Consider the following 17,480-nt stretch of genomic DNA (forward strand, 5'->3'; position numbering starts at 1 on the left):
TGAAAATAATTGTGTCCTAAGAGCATTTATATAAGTTTGTGTATAATAAAAAAACGTGCAGAATTTAAACAAGTTTGTCTAAAAATGATCTATATCAATTTATATATAATTTTATAAATTTACAAATTTGCGACAGTATCAGGTAAATTTACAGTAATATTATTAATTTTGCATTTAGTTGTTTATTATTTCCTTATAAATGATGAAAGAAAGAGTGGAATGTGGTTATTGTGTGTAAAGAAAGAAAAAAAAAATGAAAAAATTAAGAAAATTTGACATTTTAAAAATAATTTGATGTGATGTATTTTAAAAAATAATTATTAAAAAAAAAGTAGATTTGTACGTTAAAATAAAAAAATATATAAAAAATTGCTCAAAATAATGTTCTACGATTATATATAATTCAACATGATCATTTATCACCGACATTCTCACACAAAACTAGCATTTCAGTGCGAAGCCTTTTCATCCAAAATCACGAGGACAGTCTTATCACAAAAGCGCAACTATATCAGCAATGCATCGCGTGGTTGCAAGAATATTCACCACACATGATTACGCCTCTCTACCAGCCACCACAAATTCACACCTGGCAAAGATAAGCTCCTCCGACCCATCACATTAACCCAAAAGATAACAAAAATCGATGCCAACCATTAAAAAATAAAAAACAAAAGATAACCATCATATGAAAGTGCACTCACCCATTCATTGCTTGAATCTTGGAGCAAGCAATATCATCCTTGTTGGGAGGAACAACATACCTCTCAGATCTAGAACATTTGGATAATTGGATTTCTCATCAAGGCATTTGTCCATCTACTATGCGGAGGCAAGGGATTGCAGGGGGAGCAAACGTGGAGGAGTAGGCTGTGGTGGGGTCATGGCAATAAACTTTTGTCATCATTTTTTTAATAGCCTGTCTTCTTCTTATTGGGCAGCTTGCTGAACTTGTAATCTAGGACTACCTAATAATTTTTCTTAATTGTGATATCATTATAAACACTATTTTCATATTAGTTTGATAGAGACACAAAATAAATCAAATAATTTTTGACATATCAAAAAAATCTCATTGCCAATTACATGACTTACAAGGGATTGAGCATGTCAAGGAAATCCCATTAGCAATTATCAAAATTTAACGAATTATTTTGCTTAATTTTTTAATTAAGGAAATAAATTAGCAGATAAAATCATGGTTCATCAAATAAATCAATATTAAACTTGAAAATCATATGCAAAATAATTTCTTCGAACTAAATATTGAATGAATCATCATCAAAAACAAACATAGAATGCAAATTTTAAAAGATTGTCATTAAAAGAAAAAAAAATTATTAACCTATTATTATTATAATTAACATAATCGCTAAAGTATAATAGTAACTCTCGGTTTTGTATAACATAATATTTATTACAAGTATGTTGTATTATTCTTTCTATGGTATAATAATGAAAAAAAAAAAAAAAAACTTTCGGAATGCATCAATATCTTTTCAAGAAAAGCTAGAATCACAATATTTTGTGCCACAACTCTAGCAAGTGACCTATAGAAAAGTTCTTTGATCCTCATACCACAAATGCTTTCTTCTACAAGATTCCAATTCTTAGGGCTAACCAGAGAAACCAATTCTTTTTGGCTTTCTTTAGTTGGTGGGGTTACACGAACGCTTTTCAACCTTAGTAGCAACTAGCAACAAGCAAGGAAGAAAACTCTTTAATCATTTCTTCTTTATTTTTTTTCAACATGCAAGGAAGTAATATGTTTTTACCATTTCTTTCTTTTTTAATGAATAGTTCATTTGCTTTTATAATTTCTTTTGAATAAATAGTTGAGCAATGCAAATGGCTCACACTTCATTGGTATAAAATTTGAATAGTGTGATTGTTTGGGCTTTGTTTATAGATTTTCAATCCATATGATATGGGTTCTTAGTATGAAGTTTTTGATGAAGAATGATTTTAAGTAGATGATTTACCCTGTTATAACATTGTATCGTTATAACCAAATACAAGTATTGACGGACTTTTTCTGCATGAATCTTTTGTTGCTGCTTTATGCCACTGTTGTCAAATTATATCAAGTTAAAAATAAAATGAATAGAGAAGATTTGTGCAGTATAAACACTTTTTTGGAGATGCCGTGTGAGGTTGATGTGTGTGATGTGGAGGCATTGGTGTTTAGCAGCAGCCAGAATAGCAAGTTATTGTTGCCACTCTAGAGTACATGTTATTTTATAATTATACTATGAAAACAATGTACTGAGGGGCTATATACACGAGCACAACTTCAATGTCATATATAGGGGTTGGTTTTGTTGATAGAAATGTATAGGGGTTGATTAATATTGCTTTTCCCATATGTTGTGGTAATTAAATCCCAAACTAGTCATTAATCCGTACGATACATGGAATAGTTGAATGAAAGTTATACACATTCAACTTTATTGGTACAATCATTTGAAACAATTCAAATTTGATAATTCTAATTCAAAATAATTGTTGAAAATATGTATAAATATATTAGTCAAATAAACAACATTCATCTAAAAGCGAAAATGATATGGTTCAAGCATGTTCCAATAAAAAACCATTCCAAATAATTACAATATATCAATTTCTAGAAAGAAACCGCATCCCAAGAATAATGAGTTATGCACATCAAACATTGTATTACTTTCTCTTTTTTAAATTTTCCACATAAAAAAATAAATAAATAAGTAGACTCCATACTACCTAGAGATCATCACCAATTATCACAATAAAAAATGATATGACTGAAAATAAAGGTGGATAAATACTAACAAAATTATATAAATCACAACAATGAGCTATTATACATTTATAGGATTTGAATACCACATGATTTAAAAAGAGGTGGAGCTTAAGAGTAAAATGGTGATCCTAGACCAATTAAATATTTTATTAAGCCACTCTACCACTCTCTATGTCCTTAAATTACAAACAAAGTCCATTAAGCGCACTCAATTCAAATTCACTAATTCCAAAGAATTTCCAAATATTATTTTCGATACTAGAAGCAACATATAACACCTTATCTACTTTTGACTTCCATCAAGTGTAACAATTTATATTTTAATAATTACTAAACAAATGCAAGAGAATAGAATTTTACAAACTATTTCTGCTTGATAAATCTATTGATATTTTTCACTTTTAAAAAATATGAACTATGCAAAAAACTAATCAATTTATACAATGCAAACTATTGGGCTCTCTTAATAGTTAGACAATAAGCTCGCATTTAACTTGTGTAAAGATTCTAATCCCAACCAACATGTGTTTGTTTAAATTATAGACAACTTTCAGCTTATGAACAAGACATCACCTATTCTCATCCCAAACAATATATACGTCCGTAGTCTTGGCATAAATTACAGACAACTTTTAGCCTTTGAACACATCATCATTTAATGTTAGTTGGTATGAGAAAAGTTTTTTGCTTCAAGAATTAAAATCGACCCAAAAAAATTCCCACAAAAAGCATAAGTCTAGAAATAATCAAATGATCTACATGAATGTCATATTCCCATTTTCCTTGTCTCTTTGTTTTTCTCTTGTCAACTATGACTATCATTTGGCCGTACCCTTGCAATTTGAATTACTTCTCTAGTCACCCCTTTCTCTTTTATCATAGTTTAATATAAAGATTATATAATATTTATAATGAGAAAAAAAATAAAGATTATATAATATTTACAAAGGAAAAAAAAATTAAAGACTATATAATATTTACAAAGGGGAAAAAAATCATATAATGAGCCAATGAGCTTTAGGCTTTAGCTCAAATGACACTTCCTCTTCCTGTTAAAGCAAGGTGATGAGTAATTTACCAATTAAAAAAATGCAAATGGAAATTAAATAAAGAACTTGAAAAATATTGATTATTTTTTTAAAGAGAAATTTTTTCATTTATGTTAAATAGAGTTCAATACAACAGTGGCAGTTGGGGTTGTGAGAATGGTGGACTGTGACCAATCCAAAAATTCCTATCAACCAAGTGAACTAAAAATATAGGTAAAGAATGTGATGCTATGCTTGCAGCTCCATGAAAAAAACTTAACTTTAACTATCTGAACTTCTCAGCTCTCTCTTTATGTCCTCTATAATTGTGTCCCCAGTGTGCCATTGAAGCTTATGAATATTTTACAAAGTCGATTACAATTGTCATCCCCTTCAAGTATCACTTGAAATCATCACATATCTCTGGCTAACCTTATAGCTTCCATGGCTGCCATTAATACCTCTATCGTGGTTGAATCCTTATCGTAACACTTATGCTTACTCGGTGTTGCTACTGTTGCTCCCATTGCATCTCGGATGATTACTCCAAGGTTTCCTTAAAGAGCACTGCACATTAAAGTTTACCTTTACATACTACATTGAATTTATAAGGTTTCCAACTCAAATGGAATTCAATTTTTAAATGTATAATACTATTGATATATTAGAAATTAGACATTACGTGATTTCATTCTTGTGAAGTGTGAAACTGCCTGAAAAATATCTATACCATTTAATCATCTGTTTTAATAAAATTTAGATAGTTAGAAAAATAAAAAATAAAAGGAAGCATTTTTAGAAGGGTTTTTTTTTTCTTTTTTTTTTTTCACTTTCTTTGAATCAATAACCTATTGCCTTATACCACAAAACAACAAAGGCAAAATCATAATAAATAAAGTAAGAATAGCTACAAACATTGAGAGAAAATATGAGTTTCAATTTTAATATATATTTTTCAAGATTGTAGTTTTACTGTTTTAAACAACGCTAATGAGCTCAATCATATAATAACAGGCATAATGCATAACCTAGTAATTGTCAACATTATATTAAAATTAATAAAATATTTAATTAGGATGGATAAAGGAAGCTTGACTAAGTTCCACCTGAAAGCTCTCTCTAGCTTCAAATTGTACATGCCAATTCAGGAAGAGAAATGAATGAGTTGATAGAATAACAAATAATCAAGTCAACCCATCAATCGACTTCAAGTGGGAAAAAAAAATAAAAGATTGAAGAATTGGAGTTTAATAACATATAATGAGAAATATTGCTGACAAAACTATTAAAGAATGATCATTTGAAACACAACTCCTACAAAATGATATTAACTCAACAAAGCAATTAAAGTTTTGCTTTTAGTAATATCAGAATTGATGCACAGTTCAAAAGAGCAGCATATATTCTTTTTAATAAGCATGGAGGTGAAAGATTCCAACTACATACTATATTAAACCTAATTTATAGAAAATAATAGATTTTTATTATGTAAACAACAATGTACAATGGTTCAAACAAATGTGCTACGAAAGGAGGGCAACCCATCCAAACACCCTCCACTTTATCAGCCATATTTGCACTTGACCTAATGATGTATACAAAAGAAATGGTTCTAAACTGAAAATTGAAAGAGTGAATTCACCAACCAAACCAAGGTAAGTGAGAGTCGGGAGATTGCTATCAAAAGCCTAGACTGCTCTTTGACTATCACCTTTACAATAATGTTCCTTAGCCCAGTCTTGATTGCCAATTGAGCTACTCCCTACATCACCCACCCAGCTACCATCATTGCTTCTATTTTAACTGGAAGAGCTTTGTTCATGGGAAATAAAACACACCCAGAGTGATCCCTGGCCATGGTTCCTTTTCTAGTTTATTTTTACCACATTAGCGACACAGCAGAAAGACATATCTAACGATTCCAATATTCTGATAGGTCCTTAGAGTCTGTAGGGGTCATTTCATTGCTGGCTGTAGGTCAACACCCTTCCCTTGCATATGCAGAGATGCAAAGTTTTTTTTTTTTTTTTTTTTTTTTTTCTTAAATCAATCTGGAGGCAGATGTTCATATCTATATAGATATAACAACTATCATCAATTAACCAAATCAACTAACATGTGTAACCCAATTCACAAAGGCCCCTTGCTCATGAAAAAGGTGGGGATGAATACCTTATCTTCTTGCAATAATTGTTTCCCTAGTGAATTAGTGATTCAATTGGAACAATTTATTTATTTCAATACCTTATCTTCCATGCTTATGAAAAAATTGTATTTTGAGAAAATGAAAAAAAGAAAGAAGCAAAAAACAGAGGAAATCTTACTACACAAATGGTGGTAAGCTTTTCACACCCTGCAAATCTCTTAGAGGCATTTGGTCGAACACCTAGCAGATATAGCCATTTCATTTTCTGCACATAATCTTTCTACACAAACGGGTTAAGTTTTTAACACCTGCAATCCATGAACCATAGCATTACAATTAAATGCAAAAGGTTAAATGATAAGATTAAAAAAAAAAAAAACAATGATGTTTGGAGTTTTATACAACAAATTGAACCTTAAGTTGTAAGTCTTCTCTGGCATGCCACTCCAAATTCCCAACTGCTGTCTTTAAGCTTCTCTTGTCCAACATTATGTGTTGTTCTTCCTGAGCAATTCCACCCACTTCTCTCCATGAACTTGAGTTCAACTTGCTTCTAATTATACTATGCCAGTTGAAAGTGGAACAATACCACATTTGTGCTACAATTATGGGAGATGAACACAAACTGACTGACTGTCACCTGAATCTCCTTGTCATAACATTGAATTTTCTATGGTTATACACTTTCAATCCGATTTATTTAGTAACAGAAACTTAAGGGCAAACATTAGGATAGGGAAGAACACTGAAAAGGCACAATCAATACTAATTAGAGAGACAAAGAAAGACAGTTACACTGTGGACTTTAAAATGAAGAAAGAAAATAAAAGGTCCAAGTTGAATTTGAGGTAAAGAAAATGGGAAAAAATGAAAAAAGAAAAAAAGAAGTATGACATGGCCGCTGATGTGGCTCAAAAGGAGCATAGCAATAATAAATGCTTCGCTTCAGTTTTTAGATATATATATATATATATATATATATATATATATATATATATATATATATAGATATAGATTATAGTATGGTGGGTGCACATAGGCAGTATTGTTATATTGTAAGGTATTTTGTTAATTCAGATTGATAATCAGTACTAAATGGCTTCTCCTTTGCCTTTCATAAACAAGGGGGGATGTTGAAATCATGGGTTTAATATGAATTGTGCAAATGATCTATGTTTTTACCAATTAAAACAGTTATGTGATTTGCTGAATTCTTTTCATGAAAAAAGGGATGGGGAAACTAAGATAGGAAGCTCTATGTTTCAATGGCTACTTGTTAATGTTTAGCCCTTGAGCGCCACTGTTCTGGAAGAGCCAACAAGATGCTTGATGTGAGCCTTATTTTTTTGTATATTTTCTTTTAGCTTTTGGCCATGTGAACCTTTATTTCATATCCTACTTTAGAAGAATTTATGTAGAAGACTGCGTTAGTGAGCTTTATGTTATTTTCAAGTCACCTGGTTACTTTTATACCTTACTAATTTTATACGCTATAAACAAATGTTGATCATCTTTCATTAGTAAGAATTTGAAGAAAAAGAGCGTTCCACAGAATTTGAGTTTCATGACAACAAATTTACGGCTTTGCTATTCCTGAACTTGAGTCATCCAGCTACTTATATATCAAACTAATTGTGTATTCATGAACCTGCTTCTTGCATCTGAAAACATTTTACAATGAAACAAATGAAGCCTTTTTTCTTTTTTCCTTTTTTTTTTTTCTTTTTGAGAAAGAACAAATGGAGCCTTAAACAATGTTGTATTGATTTTATAAATAAAAAAAAAATTCATAAAGAAAATATTGCTTATGGTCCAATATTTGGAATGATAGGAAACAATAGATTTCTTTGGTAAATATCAGCCTACCATACTAGTAAGTATTGAATAGTAATGAAAACTTTGATTAAGATCCAATCAATTTTAGACCCACGACAAGCTCTCAAGGAATTTTTTTGTTCGTCTTGCCCTTTTAATAGTAGGATTATAATTCGTTCATATAATGTGGTGTAAGATTTAAGGGCTGAGAGGCTAGAAAAGCAATGTTTTCTGTTAACAAATTTGCTCAATCAAGTGTTGGGTGAACATTAGGCGAAACATTCAAACCAAAAACTTTTTGAATATGCTTGATTTCGTTCAATTGATCCTCACTTCTTGACCGTTAAACTTGCACGATGAACAATTTTCTTGAGACTTCAACCTTCTTACTCCAAATTATTACAATGATCTTGAAAAACAATTACAAAGAAACTTTTTCCTTACAAAGAAAATTTTGTCATAAAATTTAGCCAACACCTAAAATCTTAACAAACAAATATCATTGATTATATAAGATTCATGTGCCTCTCAATGATCCAAAGCTTATATAAGAATAAACTACTCCACTATACATTAACTAAACTGAAGATTTAAATTCACGTAATTGAGAATTCATTGCAACATAAAAATATACACTTAATAATGATGCACAATTATAAAGTCATCTTATTGATGCCCAAATTAACCTCATATTTTAGTATAACAATTATTTTTACTTAGAACATCTATGTTGCAATTAGGAGTGTGCATGGGTCGGGTTGAGAGAATTTTTTGACCCAACCCACCATGGTGGGTCAAAAAAAATTCGACTCAACCCAACCCATCACATATGTCCAACCCAACCCACGTGGGTCGGGTTGGGTTGAATTGAACCCATGGGTTGAACTTTTTTTTTTAATATTAAATTGAACCCATATTTTTTTTATTAATTATATAATATATTTAAATATATATTAAAGAAAGTAATATGATTTTATATTATATATGTTTGTAGGAATTGATGAAGTGCTCTACAGTTGGGTTTTAACTTAAAAAAAATATTTATTAAATATATAATATATTTTAAATATATATTAAAATATGGGTGGGTGGATCGGGTCGGGTTTGGCGGGTTTGTAATTTTATGACCAAAACCCAACCCGACCCGCTACAAAAAAAAAATTATAACCCAACCTAACGCACCAAGCCCTAAAAACCGACCCAACCTGGCGGGTTGGGTCGGATTTGGAGAGTCGGTGGGTTTTCTGCACACTCCTAGTTCGGGTTGGGTCAGATTTGGCAGATCGGTGGGTTTTTTGCACACTCCTAGTTGCAATGTTGCGTGCCATACAAAATGGTATTTCTATATAGTACGTAAAGTACCACCTTCATTCATCTATAAATTTTTATAAGCTCTATTTATACCATAAACAGTTCCTTTTGGATTGGACTTTGGAGCCAGTTCTGAACACGAATCACGGTATTGTCTCTAGGTTTCTGAGGCCCACAAGGCTAAACAATATTGGACCCATCAAGTCCAGTATGTCCTACCACGTCCCTCATTGCATACCTGTTGTTGGGCCGATTTGTTTAGTCCTCCAATATTGACTCAAAAATAAGTAATAACAATGAATAAAAAATTGAAACAAGATAAATAAGACTAAAAAATAAATATAAAAGATTTAGAAAATAAAGAAAATAAAAATACAGATTGAATATGCGCAACATATGTTGGGGATTTCAATTTCAATGGGTAACAATGAAAGAACAAAATGAACACAACAAGTAAATAGAAATTATGATTGACTTTGAGGCAGAATTGAATATTATTCATAGACAATATTTGTCCCCATACACAAGTTGCTAAAGGGTTACTATAAATTTGTCTCCAAGAAATACCAAGTTTATTAGGTTCCTACAAATAGCAATTTTGAAAAACATTCACAAAATTTCTTGTATATTGTTAGGTTTTAAGTTTGTAGTGTTGGCAAACCATGACAAAAAGTAAGTATTATTGAGTTAGAATGGTGTACTTTCAAGTCTAAGACAAAAAACTCAAGTTCAAGATAGAAAAAAAAAATTGAGTTGCAATCTGGTCATCTCGATTCCTATTCAATTGTTGTTCAATTCCTTTCGATTGATCGGAAGTCGCATATCAGCAAAAAATTAACAAACGTAAAAAGCCCATAACTTGTCCATTTAAAGCCCAAATTACAATATATTTTTTTAGTATTTAAAGGACATTATAAGCTAACCTTAGATAGGGTTTCTAGAGATTTTTAGAGAGAAAAGAGTGCATCTTGTGCCTCCAATTGTAAATCTAGGGTTTTTGTACCCAAAGCTCTCTAAAGTCTTCTACCGGCAATATTCCTTAAAGAATCTCAAGATCCAGTGTTGTAGAAGTTACTGCTACAAAAATCAACAAGTGAAGGTGATCTGAAACCTTTGAGTAGGATCTCAAAGTCACAAGTAAGGGTACTTGTGCTAGTGTAAATCCAAGAAGAGAATGAGTTTGTAAATTCGGAGCATGCACTTGGTCGTGTCAGTAAGTTACTACATGAAGTAGCAATAGATTTATGATTAAATCTGATTGTAAAAACTTCAATTCTCTTATAGTGGATTTGATTTGCCTTAAGGATACCAATGTTAAATCCTCTCCAGGTTTTTACCTTGAAACGGTTTGTTTCATTGGTTTTCTTGGGTCATTATATGGTGGTGTTATTTACTTTTCCGCATCTTTGTATGATATGATTTATTTGTGTTTAACCTAGATCTAAAAATGAATACAAGTATTCACTTGGTTAATATATTAGGATAAACAATTTGGTTTAAGAGGTCTAAACGAACATACATGTTTCTTATAAACTAACTATTTGAGGGAGAGAAAAGAATTAGTCATTAAATGAACATGAACCACTTTTTATACCCATAGGATTATAATCCTTCAAAAGGTACCAATAAAAAGTTACATATTTTATAAAATTGTTCACAAGGCTCAAAACATTTTCAAATGTTCAGCATAGTAACTAGAAATTCTGCAGAAATTCAATTTTCACGTGTCTCGATCAATCGAGAGGAATTGAGTATTAATCAAAAGTTCTTTTCGATTGATCCAACAGGAATCGAACATCGATCGAGTCAAGCAGAAGCTCCAAGATTATTTTCCTTATCACTTCGATCAATCAAGCAAAAATTTTGACTGATCGAAAAACCTGAATTTCAAATTTTCACTTATAAAATTTCAGAACTTAAATATTCACTTTATCACTTAACACAAATGAAATACTCTTCAAATTTAGATTATTATTACAACCTATCCTTATATACCTATATATACAACATGTATAGGAGTATTTTAGGTTTTGATTCTTTCACTCTGATTCTCACACAAAAATAAGACAAAAGCTAATTATTATTATTAATATTATTGTTGTTGTTGTTGTTGTTATTATTATTATTATTATTGTAAGTTGTAATATTAGAATAAAATTTACGATTTATAGTTAGAAAATATCTTAAGGGCTTATGTGTTTTGGGCTTATTCAAAATTTGTGTTTGTTGGAATTCGTTGTGTTTGGTTGGAGATTTTTGTTCCATATGTTTTGTCTGGTCCTTGGGCTTATTTGAGATTTTCTTCCATATATTTTGTGGGTAACTGAAGAGCATAGTCGGGGGTGTGTTTGGACCAGTCCACCTGATCAATGGGTAAACCTTATTTTGTCTCTGTGGCAAGATGTTGTGTACCAGGCTTAAATACACTTTTAAACCTTACATTTTAAGATCATTTCTATTTTGATCTCTATATATTTATTCTACCACTTTTAATCTCTAAAACTAAAAACGTATATCATTTTGGTTCTTACCGTCATTCACTTAAGAGAAATATCTTACGTAGCAAATAGAGTGTACTGTTGACATAATAAATGCTAATGTGACGACTAAAATAATAATAAATTTTTTATTTGTTATTTAATAAATGTCAGCATAAAATAGTAATTAAAAAAAAAATTCATGTTTTGTTTTTTAAATTCTTTTAAAATAAAATAAGACAATTAAATTAAAAAAAATTTAATGCAAAGCCTTCTAAAACATTCCCCAAGCTTCCTCTCTCTTCCAAAACTCAAAGCTTCCTCTCTCTCTCTCTCTCTCTTTCAAAAAACGGTGTTCTCGCTCTTCCAAAACACGTTCATGGCCAAAAGCTTCGAGCTCTACCTCCTTGCTCATCGCTACCGCCACCACCACGACCACCACGACCACAACTGGTTGTAGTGCTTTTTTTTCTTTCTCTGACTGACCCATTCTCTTTATCTCTTGATTTTGCTCAAACCCAAACCCAAATGCCTCAAGCTCCTCGCTCAGATCGGTGCTTTGCTCTCTCTCTGTGGCTCAGATCGATGTCTTTCACTCTCGGTGGGTCTCTTTGTCTCAGACCGGTGTCCCTCCCTCCCGGATTCCCCTTTCTGCTCGGCCCTCCTTGTTTCCTCCCCTCTCCACAACCTTCCATAGCTTTGATCTGGGTTTAGAGAGAGGCTGAGATCGGTGTGGTGGACAATGAATATATTAAATCCGAAATTTCACTGCAATAGAACCACCAAGAGGCTTAAAAAACCCAACTTTCCACCCACTTCATGAAACAAACCCCATTTTCTCAGCTTCCAAAGTGAATTTCTCTAGAACATTGAGGACCCACTTCAGCAAAACCTTAAAAACTGAGAAAACAAAGGAAGTAGAACAAAATGTGCAAAAGCAAAGAACCCTTATTTTCCACAAAAAACCCTAACCTTGTAGTCTTGAACAGAGTAAAACAGAGCAACCTTTTTTCGAAGCCCCCCAAAAAAGCAGATGGGTTCTTCTGGCCATAGCCTTGTAAAATGGGCCAAAACAAAGAAACATGTTAGCTATGCTATGGAAGATTCTCGATTCAACTACAAAGTAACATGTCAAGGTACTATTATTACATTTAAGATCTTTCTCCCTCTAAATTAATTGGTTCATTCATGTGATTGGGTACAAATCCAATTTTAAAGGACATTTATGTAAACGAAATCTGAATGAATGAATGAAATTAGTTTCTTTAGATTAGTTGATTTTTTTTAATGTACATTTTTTTATAAATTGGTTGAGTGTTATTCCTTAATGAGGTAGGGAAACCAAATGTTATGGGATTTGAATACTCCTTCATTGAGCTCCTTCAGTTAATATCGTTCTGTATAGTTTCGCTGTACCAATTGGTTTTATTATGACTTATATTTTTCCAATTGGGGAAAGCTAATAATACTCGGTTAAATAGGAGTTGAGTTTCAAGGTGAGAGGAGGTGTTATGCTTCTGTTAAAGCCGTATGAATAGAAGAAAAAGTTGTAGATATTGTCATTAGGCTTAAAATTGAATTTTGAAGAAAGACCTTTGGATGTCTCTATAGTTTGCCTAATATGCATTTGTGGTGCAGTTTATTTAGTGTAGCCAAGTAATCTGTAGGATAATGAATTATAAACAAATAAAAATCTTGATTTTGGGTACTTAATATTCTATAATCATTACTTTTTATAATATATGCCATAGCCAACTTAGACATGATGAGAAGCATGTCTTATTTTGCAATAGATTCAGTAATTTATATTTTCTTTGTTGTAATGGTGTCTAATTTTTTCATCATATGGGTAAATTTTAGATTCCCTTTTAGTATATACTTGTAATTTATTGTACATTGAATTAAAAGAGACACTTGTAATTATCACTTCATGTTTATTCTCTTTTCCCTGCTTGTGTGTCTTGTGTGCCATTTGTATATACGTTGTTGCAGATTCTTATTTAGTTTAATGGCCTCAGGAGCCAGCTAATCTGATATGTTACGTTAGCTGCTGGTAGCTTGAGTATTAATGGGAACAGGATATTGCAGCTATTACAAAGTTGGCTATTAGGGAGTGTCTCCAGTATGCAAGTAATTGATGCCATCTACTTATCTTATAAATAATTTATGCCATCTACTGTTTTATGTGTAATTATAATGGTCCTTCAGCTTCTCAAAGTGTGGATAGAAGTAGGATCCAGCATATTTAATAGCTGACATATAAACTTGAGATTTCTTAATTTTGTTTGAATAAATTAGAAACAATTTATGAGAAGGCATCAAGTCTTCTAGGCTAAGATTTGTAGGCACTAATATGAACCTTGAGTATCAACAGGGACATAATGTCTAACGAGGCAATTTGGAAAAATTAAGATGTCATGGTGCATTCATATAAAAAAGACGTCTTTTACTATCATGAGCAAGGAATCTTCTTTTAGATGTCTAACAGTGTAAATAAGAAAATGCTACTGTTTTAAGCCTATTCATATCAGTCCCAAAACATTACATCAATAATCTGGGAAGTCTAGGGTATGACAAATATAGAGGCAATTGTATTTGCTATAATAGCTACCATGTAGTTCTTTTTTCATGTTAATCAGAAAGTTCTTTGGATATGGAGACCATTTGCTCCTTTATAAATGCAAAGCCTTTCATTTTAGCATAATATTGTCTCTCCAAATTTTTTTTTTCTTTTAAAGAGCTTTCATCTAGTGCTTCATGACCCATTAGGCTGCTTTAACCAAAAAAACATTCTGAAGATATTTCATTCAGCTTGTTCAGTGTCTCTTCCTCCAATGTGCGCATTGTGTGAAGGCTTATTTTCTTACATGTAATCATATCATAAATTTTTTGCTTATGTGCAGTTTGGTAAGTTTACATGGGTAATTGTGTAACATGTTAACTGTTTCAATTATAGTTCCAATTTCCAAAAGCTCGGATTCTAGATAATTAGGATTTCCAGTGAACTATACTTGGCATGTTGTCGGAGGATTATTGATGTCATTAAGGGGTTACAGTAGATGTTCTTATCAATGTGTCTCAATCCACACTATATCCTACTTGTTGCTAACTGAAAGGACTAAGTGTTTCACTTTTGGATTTTATACTGTTGATGGTACATCAGGTTGGGGCATAGTTTGCATATATTACTGCACTAAATGCACCTACACCCATGGAACATGCACAAACTTATGCCATATATGCTCTATATTTTGTCTCTTATTATGTGCAACATTGTTCAGCCCTTCCAACCTGAAAGAAACCTAAATCTCCCATGTTGTGTAAATTTCATTAGGGTTTAGTTAGATCTGAAATGTATCTTACTATTCCATAGGTGCTTGCAGCTTTTGCATGTTTTGATCTCTTTATGTTATTAGAACTTGACACTATGGTTGATATTAACACTTCCCCTCTTTGTTCAAAATTATTCGTGATCAAAATGCCTTTTTTTAAATAAATAAAAAAATTGTCTCTATTTCTTTGATGATTGCAATTTAGTTTGAAAAACTGGCAGTTCTCTATAAAAAATTTTATTTCTCTTTTGTTGAATACTTTTATGATATATGGGTTTTATTCTTTAGGTGGAGAAATATATTTCAAATCTGAATTAATGGTTAATTTTTTGTTATGATGTGAAATTTGACTTGTTTATCTATGAAGTTGCAGTTTGAGATATCGGTTTTTATCCTATTGGATTAGTCTATGGAACATTGGGAATATGTGTCTATAAAATTTTTCAGTAATATGCAAAGATTCTGGACTTTAATACAAGGCACAAAGATTGTAAATTTTGAAAATGAGATATAGATTGAAGACAGTAATCTTTTCTAGTGCTCATTTCTATCCAAAAATGGGTTGGGTGGAACAGGCTATCTTAATGTCATTTTACTGCCAATCTAGGTGGTTAGGTTATTAGAAGCTTGGATGCATTGAGAAACTTAATTGATTTTAAGCTATAAAAAAGAATTTTTGGGGTATGAACATAGGTTATTTGATCTCTCTCGCTCTCTCATATCATGACTCTAACATCTATTCCATCAAAAAAAAAGACTTCAACATTTATTAGATTACTATTTTCGTTTTCTTGGTCATTTAAATTCTGTTAGCCTTTATGGTTTACTTCTTTGACCTTTTTATCATCCTCTGCTCCTTCCACTCTAACCTCTAGTCTAGGTTTAAGTTCTTTGTGCATAAGGTTGAATTTTGTACTTCAATTAAATGATATAAGTATACAGAGTCTGATATGGCCAGAGTGGCAGGAGGTTTTGTAGAGAGTTCATTAAACCATGGAGACCATGATTCAATAGTCAAATATGAGCAGTTGGGTTAAGTGGGTTAATTCTGATCCACCTTCAACCATATTGCACCTGGTGGTGTAATGTCGGGAACTTGAGGTAACCCTTCTTTCTAAACTTCCCTTCCAAGTGGAAAGTTGATGGTCTTCTCAAGAAGATAGTGAGAGCTTCTTTAATGCATGATCATGTGATGTAGCTTAGCTTGGTGATAAGCTTGTTGTGAGCAGTCCTCTTATCAAGCGGAGGATTAGGTGCAATGCAGCGGTATGTCCTCATGTTTGTGTAATACTTTTTATTTTTAACTTTTTAAATAATAAATGCCCCAAAAAATCTAGGATTTATCTTTGCTTATTTTTAATGATTAAATGTGATTATTGAAGAAAAAAGAATGGTAGGGACAAGGTTGGATTTATGAGTTTCCTTACTATGTAGAGTGGGAACATAGCTGGATTTATATTAGATGATCAGCTCCTTTTAAATTTCTTTATGGTTTAAATCTATTGTGCAGGAGCAGCCTGGCTTTGGCAAACAACTTTGCAAATAAAAATCTAAAGTGGCATGGAACTTGTTTTATTTGTAAATCTAGAGATTGGTGAAAGGTACTCGCTGGTTGTTAGCATTGGCTTGGTACTACTGCTATCAGTCTTTCCATTCAAGGAGGCCTTTTTAAATGTGGTACAAATAGGGTGCTGGTGATTTTGTTCTTCGCAAGTAGCACAGCTGTATCGATTTTTTTGCTCAGGAAAGACCATATTGGTTGGACTCATATTGGTTGGAATTGACTATTATAACGTTCATTGGAAGCATCAGCAGCAGGTTGACAAGTTTTTGCATCAAACAGGAAGGTAGGAGGTTGTCTTTCGAGCAACAGTCACACAAAGATGAAAGCTTGACTGCTTGTTTCTTTTTTTTCCACTGGTTTTGGTTGGATTATGTACCTGGATTTTTCTACGTAATTTTTTATAGTACTCACAGAACTGTAGATTTACTTTTTTTGGAGTTTGGTTGGCTCTAAATATGTTTATAGAGTTTATGTGAGATGCAGTAACTTATTCTGAGTAGTTGTCTAATCAAGTAGAGGCTCTGCCTAGCCAAAAAAAATCCAAGCTAGCTTAATCTTGTTATATATGTTGCAGTTCTTATAATAGTCGATGATTGAATTTGAAGTAATGACTCAACCCATGAGAACGTAGTGCTATTTGATTGGAGAGAACCCTCTGGCTTTTTGTAATGATGAACTGATAATAGAAGACGTTGCAATGATCGCCTGGAAGCTGTATTAGACTGAGATTGATTACAATGAAATGGATCATTAGGCCCATCTAACACTTTTCAATTTTAGGCCCACGACATCTCTTATTTTAGGCCTAAAACATACGTTAACAGGTCATCTAGAAGCTGATTATTATTTTGTAGGCAATATACACTTTCCTGGATCAGAGTTAAATGAAGAAATTTCTTCCTACTTTCCTCAGGGAATAATTTATCATGGAGTCAAAGATTCCCTTTCTTATTTAATTGGAAGGAAATTGCTTTTCCTTTGCTTTGGAAATGAGTCAGAAAGCTACATTCAAAAATAAGCGTGTAGCT

The 17,480-nt window shown here is 32.0% G+C and overlaps 2 long non-coding RNA genes across 3 annotated transcripts; one reads left to right on the forward strand and one right to left on the reverse strand.

Moving 5' to 3' along the window:
- Positions 1-3,951: 3,951 nt before the first annotated feature.
- Positions 3,952-6,747, reverse strand: LOC142630294 (uncharacterized). Its single transcript, XR_012843271.1, has 3 exons — positions 6,368-6,747; positions 6,132-6,261; positions 3,952-4,374 (listed from the first exon to the last, which is right to left on the reverse strand). It is a non-coding gene; the product is annotated as an uncharacterized LOC142630294 (long non-coding RNA).
- A 5,087-nt stretch (positions 6,748-11,834) lies between these two features.
- On the forward strand, positions 11,835-17,056 carry LOC142631333 (uncharacterized). Of its 2 annotated transcripts, none has more exons than XR_012843594.1 (3): positions 11,835-12,692; positions 15,855-16,154; positions 16,399-17,056. It is a non-coding gene; the product is annotated as an uncharacterized LOC142631333 (long non-coding RNA). The 2 variants fall into 2 exon arrangements; XR_012843595.1 differs by lacking the exon at positions 11,835-12,692 and adding an exon at positions 13,587-13,686.
- Positions 17,057-17,480: the final 424 nt, after the last annotated feature.

Source organism: Castanea sativa, chromosome 4 (assembly GCF_040712315.1).
Source record: "Castanea sativa cultivar Marrone di Chiusa Pesio chromosome 4, ASM4071231v1".
Lineage (NCBI taxonomy): Eukaryota > Viridiplantae > Streptophyta > Magnoliopsida > Fagales > Fagaceae > Castanea > Castanea sativa.